The sequence below is a fragment of the Canis lupus genome, chromosome 4 (assembly GCF_048164855.1).
Source record: "Canis lupus baileyi chromosome 4, mCanLup2.hap1, whole genome shotgun sequence".
NCBI classification, from domain to species: domain Eukaryota; kingdom Metazoa; phylum Chordata; class Mammalia; order Carnivora; family Canidae; genus Canis; species Canis lupus.
Genome location: NC_132841.1, coordinates 69,485,786 through 69,492,579, shown reverse-complemented (window position 1 = coordinate 69,492,579; position 6,794 = coordinate 69,485,786). Strand labels below are relative to the sequence as shown.

At 37.4% G+C, this 6,794-nt stretch overlaps 1 long non-coding RNA gene across 1 annotated transcript; it reads right to left on the bottom strand.

Moving 5' to 3' along the window:
- Positions 1-699: 699 nt before the first annotated feature.
- LOC140631617 (uncharacterized) lies at positions 700-6,295 on the bottom strand. Its single transcript, XR_012029143.1, has 2 exons — positions 5,909-6,295; positions 700-2,326 (listed from the first exon to the last, which is right to left on the bottom strand). It is a non-coding gene; the product is annotated as an uncharacterized lncRNA (long non-coding RNA).
- Positions 6,296-6,794: the final 499 nt, after the last annotated feature.

Sequence of the window (6,794 nt, the reverse complement as noted above, 5' to 3'; positions counted from 1 at the left end):
ATTTAGCATAATCAGAAAATGAGATATAAACAAGACAACAATTATCTCACCTCTGCATGACAAGAAATTTGTGTGAAACTTCTATGACCTCGCCTAAGGAAAGACAAAACAGCATTAGAAAAAGTACAGAAGCCAGAAACCAAAGTGTTGAAGCAGATGACAGGTGCATTCTCGGAGAACAAACAAGATTGGAACTTTTCACCAAGAAACAACAAAGCTTATTAAGGGACATAGTTTCTCTTAGTGACTTCTGGTCTTTCTGAGAATGAAAACCAAATTATTTAATATCAAAATGGTCTGAGAATACATGTGATAGTATTTAAAAACTTAATAATTATTGATTGGAAAAATACATTATGACCAAAAGTGTCCACTAATTGAATCTTTTTTAAATTCACTTGCACTATATTCATCTCAGCACTATCTACATATTTTTGGCATGTGTTTATTTATGTGTGCCATTTTATATTTCTCTTACCAGAGACAATGTTTGGGCACTCATGAAATTGCAACTCCTTTGTGATAATTCTGAATGATCAACCACCATCCTTCACAGGCTCAGGATCCTCAGATCACATGTGAGAACCACTGTCCTAGTTTACAAAACCCTGAGTTAGATGAATATGCATCTCATCATCCAATATCCAAAAACAAGAATTGAAGCGCAAAACTTGAAAGACATATGTTAAGAACATAGTAGTCTTTTGGAAGATTTATAAACATTATCTCAAAGAATATAAAATGAAATACAGAGGGCCTGGGTGGCTCAGTCAGTTAAGTCCAACTCTTGGTTTCAGCTCAGGTCATGATCTCAGGGTCCACGCTCAGCCGGGCACCTGATGGAGATTCTCTCTTCCTCTTCCTTTGCCCCTCCCCCATTCTCTTTCTCTGAAATAAATAAATAAATCTTTTAAAAAATATATAAAATAAAGCACAGAAATTGTTTCCAAAATTATATGTCACTAGATGATATTTCTGTATTAAGTTTTAACAAAAAGTTGTATTTCAGAGGCTTTTTGATGACACCAGAGAGTATAACAATGAAAGAGCTACGTCTTGGCAGTTCTTCGTGCTGCTAAGCCAAATAAACTGTAAGTCTTGTCAATGTTCTCACATTTGTATTCTAATCAAGCACAATTCAGAGGCACACATACACTCAAAATATTCTTGGGTAAAGTATCAATCAACCAATCAATGAGGAAAGGTTGCAGACTTTTCCAGTTCCAGGACTTGGTAATTTCACCACACTACAAATAATTTAAAGTATATAAATCACTTAATGCAGGGTTCGAAGATTCAATCTCCTCTGGATTTCCAGAAAAGACAGAAACTCTACAGATTAAAGAAAATGTAACAGAATGGCTTAGTTTCACTTTTCCACTGACTTGGAATTTGCATATATACAATCCCACTCAATGTATTTTCTAGGGAAACGGTCAGTTGCCTGTTTTGCTGTTCCTTTAAGCAGATCTAAACCTGCCTATTTAATCCCTCTGTGCAAGCTGCCTTTGAATCCAGCACCTCTTGACCACAAACTCCATAACTTAATCTACAAGCTTCTAAATTAGCCTTTCCAGAAGGAAGACTAGAATGGACAAGATAATTATAATCTTCATGAATAGTGTGTTCTAGCAAGATCTGCTTTTGTCATTAAATAAGAATATGGGGCCATTTCAGTCAATTAATCAATAGGTAAATAAAATTCTAAAATTTCAGTAAACTGAGATGAGAAAATAAACTCACATACTCTTCTTTTTTAAATTAAAAAACCAAATACTACATAGTTTTTCATTTTGTTTTGTTCAAAGAGGACCATGCAGAGCCCAGTTTCTAGCTGTTGCTCCATTAATGGCTATGTGGCCTTGGTTAGATTAATTAGCCCCTCTGGCCCTTAAGATCCTCTTTGACAATATGTGGAGGTTGAGTCAGGTGATCTTTGATATCTCTATGAACTCAAAAACTTCAATGACTCTCTGATTATCAAGAAATTTCATCTATCTTCCAGAGGTGCCAGAGTGGTACAGTGGGTTAGGTGTCCGATTCTTGGTTTTGGTTAGGATCATGATCTCAGAATCATAGAGGTCAAGCCCCATGTTTGCCAAGCTAGGAGTCTGCTTGAGATTCTCTCTGTCCCTCTGCCCCTTCCACCTGTGCACACTTTCTCTCTCTCTCTGGAATAAATAAATAAATATTTGTTTTTTAAAAAAGGAAATTTTATCTCTCTTCCATATTCTTTATGTTAAGTAAATGGTGAAACTTCTAATTGTGGTTCACCAAAGACATCAGCCAAATCATCTTCTCATTCATTGACTCATCTTTCCACATTCTGAAATATAAAGACAAAATTCAAATTACTATTGGTTGGTCATTTCAGATCCATATTTAGAAAAACGTGAATCCACACACTGATTTAACACATAAGTAAGCAATAAGTAGATGTCAGAATTAGCAAACATTGGGAACACAAAGAAGAAACTTAGGGCCTTCCCTCAAACCTATTAGAATTAGAACAGAGACAGGCTGATAATTCAATATTTATAATTCACTGTGATAATCTCTAGGATAGAACAAAATATACACAGTTGAGTTATGCATGACTTTTTGATTGCTTGATTATGTCTTTTCTTCCACTAGAGTCTAAGCTCCATGACGGCAGGAATCCAGATTTTTCTGGTCACTGTCTTCCCAGGGGCAGACGTATAACTAGTTCTCAAAAAATATTTGTTGAGTGAACAAAAGAATGAATGAACAGCCAATTCACAAGAACATAAAAGAAGTGAACTTAAGTCTGCTAGAAAACAGACACAGTTAAGGGCAAGGTTAGAGGTTACCTTCTGAAAGCCCACATTGTTCCCTGTCAGTTGTTTTTGCATTATATTGGAGACACAAAGAATAAAACTTATATATTTGCATTCCCCTTATTCATTCCAAAACACATTTTAAACATCACAGAACTAAGGTATTTATTAAAATAGAGAATTTTTAGGGACGCCTGGGTGGCTTAGTGGTTGAGCACCTGCCTTCGGCCCAGGGAGTGACCCTGGAGTCCCGGAATGGAGTCCCACATCGGGCTCCTTGAATGGAGCCTGCTTCTCTCTCTGCCTGTGTCTCTGCCTCTCTCTTTCTGTGTCTCTCATGAATAAATAATAAATAAATAAAATCTTTAAAAAACAAAAATTAAAAAAAAATAAAATAGAGAATTTTCAATGTGGAATTCGATAGAACCTATAAATTTATGTAAATGAAAAATGAACAGGCCAGATGGTAACCACTGCCACTTCTGGCTTGGGTTCACTTATATCAAACTCCTCACCACCACCACCAAATACAGACAGTATCACATTAAAAATCACTTTTTTATGATGAATTTAATTATTTACTATTTTAAATGATTTATTACTATCATTTTTTATATTTGCTAGTAGCTAAGGGTATGAATCTGGAACCAGACCCATTCTCTCCAGATGTACAACATGCAACAAATTACTTCACTTCTTTTGCTTTAATTTCCTGAGAAATAAAGTCAATAATATCACCTAATAAGCTGTTATAAAAATTAAATAAATTAATAAGCATAAACCTGTTAGAAAAGTGTCTGTCCTATGATAGGTTCTAAGTGTCTGCTAACTACACAAGATAAACAAAATCAACATACCATCAGCCCATTCAATTCAGCTAGAGCAATGAAAGACAAAGCATGATGAATACATTTTTGGGGGGGAATTATGTCGATGAATTTTTCAAAGAAGGAAGCTGGGGATTCAGAATGTCCCAAAATAAAATAAATTGGTTTAATAGAGAACTTGAAGAGAAGAGAAAAAAAATTCTAGAACATGCAGAAATGAACAAGTCACTTAATTGCTTCCATTTTATCATGAGAAAAATTTTCTTCACAGGAAAGTGAAACCTCCAAGTGAGAAAAGATATTAACAGTAATATCATTTTTGAAGTAGTGGAATTTTATAGGGATCAGGCTTGATAAACTTTAGCGAAAAGACTAAAAATCCATCAAGTGCATTCATAAGCTTGAAAATAATACCTAGAGAGCATACATTAGAGTGGCAGTCCCTAAACCTGACCATGTGGCACAATAACCTGGGGAGCTTTGAAAAAAATGGATACCCTGAAGAAGACACTTCAAGAGCTCTGGAGTAAAGTCTGATATCTTTATTTTTTAGAAATTCTCCCAGTGATTTCTGAGTACAGTCAGAGTGAATGCACTGAACACTTGCTACAGAGAGGTCTCTGGCAATGTGTGGCTGGGTTGTCTCCTTGGCCCTACCTCCTGCAACCTTATTAGCCATTAACATATAAAAGCCATCCTCTACAGATAGGACAAAGTTGTGAGACTGGACCACATGCTGCTGACCAACCCAAGTGTCCAAAAAAGTAGGAAAAAATAAACTGTAAATCTAATGATAAACGAAACTGCATTCGGGTTCATATGTCAAATGCAAAATTGTAATAGGTGCAATAAAAATGGTTTCATGGCTCCCCAGTTGAAAATATTTCCTACACTGGTTCTACCCCCAGACACAGCCTACTGGGTGACGCAGATGTCTGCAAGCAGGCACAGTCCCACTCTCAACTCTGTGCCTCAGGCTATGTCTACTGCATCGTGTTCCAAACTGGAGTCATGTTTGTTTTTTTAGATTTTATTTATTTATTCACGAGAGACACAGAGAAAGAGGCAGAGACATATACAAGCAGAGGGAGAAGTAGGCTCCCCATGGGGAGCCCGATCAGAACTCGAACTCAGGACTCCAGGATCAAGCCCTGAGCTGAAGGCAGACGCTTAACCACTGAGCCACCCAGGTGCCTCTGGAGTTATGTTTTAAGAGGGATGTTGGGACACCTGGGTAGCTCAGCGGTTAAGCATCTGCCTCCGGTTCGGCTCAGGGCGTGATCCTGGGGTCCTGGGACCCAGTCAGGCATCGGATCCCGCATCAGGTCCCCTGTAGGGAGCCTGCTTCTCCCTCTGCCTGTGTCTCTGTCTCTGCCTGTGTGTGTCTCTCATGAATAAATAAATAAAATCTTTAAAAAAAAAAAAAGGTGGATGTTGACAAAGCTGATATTCGGCAAGTGTGTACCAGGATGGCCAGATGTGACCGCTAAAATACTAAATTCCTTAGTACCAGTTGGTAAAGAGCTGCTGCTCAAGCCTCATGTCATTTCAGCCCTCTCAGGACCCTGGCCCTTCCCCAATGACACAAGCGTTAATGACAGGCACATCCAAGGTCTCTACTCTGATTGGTTGCTACTTGTTGCCAGACTCATTGTTAATATTTTCAAAATGGAAATTCCTAGAAAAACAACTAACCAGGAGTGGGAACTGCCTGGAAATTATATCATAGGAAGAACTATCGAAAGTTCAGGAATCTTTAGCCTTAAAAAGAGAAGACATGAGATGGGGTAGGGACAGGGAGAATGTGATGTGCTGCCTTCAAATACGTGAATGGCCTCATGTGGGAAACATCAGATTTAGTCTATGTAGCTCCATTGGGAGGAATTACACACAATAATTGGAAGTGACAATGACGCTGATGTCAGTTCCATATAAGGAAGAACGTTTGAATTCTGGCACCACCCAACAATGGAGCTGGTTTTAAGAGAATAGTGAGCTTCCCGGAGCAGCACAGGAAGGAAGCAGTGGCTCTGAGATGAGCATTACAGCTGCAGGTGCTTCTGCTCTGGATGGTGAACTAACCAGATCACTGGTTCCCAAACCTGAATGTTCATCTGAATCCTCAACAGACCTTTTTTTTTTTTTTTTTTTTTTACTGTTCACCACAAAACTGAGAAGGTACAGAAGATATCTGTATACTCCCCACCCTTACATACGCACAGCCTCTGCTACCATCAACAATTTGAAGCACATTGGTACATTTGTTACAATCATTGAACTTACATTAATTAATACATCACTGTTGGGAAGCCTGGGTGGCTCAGTTGTTGAGCATTTGCCTTTGGCTCAGGTCATGATCCCGGGTCCTGGGATTGGGTTCTCATCGGGCTCCCCGCAGGGAGCCTGCTTCTCCTTCTGAGTATGTCTCTGCCTCTCTCTGTATGTCTCTCATAAATAAATAAATAAATAAATAAATAAATAAATAAATAAATAAATAAAATCTTTAAAAAAAATACATCACTGTCACCAGAAGTCCATAGTTTAATACAATAGTTTACTCTCGGTATTGTACTTTCTATAGGTTTTGAAAAATGTATAATGACATGTATCCATCATCATTAGTGGAACTTTTTAAATGTTAGACCTCTTCCCCACCCCAAACCCAATAAATTAGTATCTTCTGGCATTGGAGTTTGGGAAATTGCATGTTTTAAAGTTCTTCAAGTGATGTTGACACAGATGGTTTTGGAAATCTGCATTCAATGATCTATAAGGTTCTTCCCAACCTTCAGATTCTATAATTCTCTTCTATAAAAATCACAGTAACTTTTTTTTAAAAGAAGTACCTGATTCTTGAAAACTGACCGGGGCTTAGAAGCAAATATATATATATATATATATATATATATATATATATATATATATATGCTCTATAGATTTGCTTTATATATATATATAGAGAGAGAGAGAGAGAGCATATATATATATATATACACACACGCACACATATAAAGAGACAGAGAGAAGATGTCAAGCACTATGTTAGAACCCTTTAATTTATACAAGAACCCCACAATGTAATTGTTAATATATATTCCCATTGAATAGGCAATAAAACCGAGAGGCCCAGACAGATTAAGTAATTTGCCCAAGGTCACAGAGCCATAAA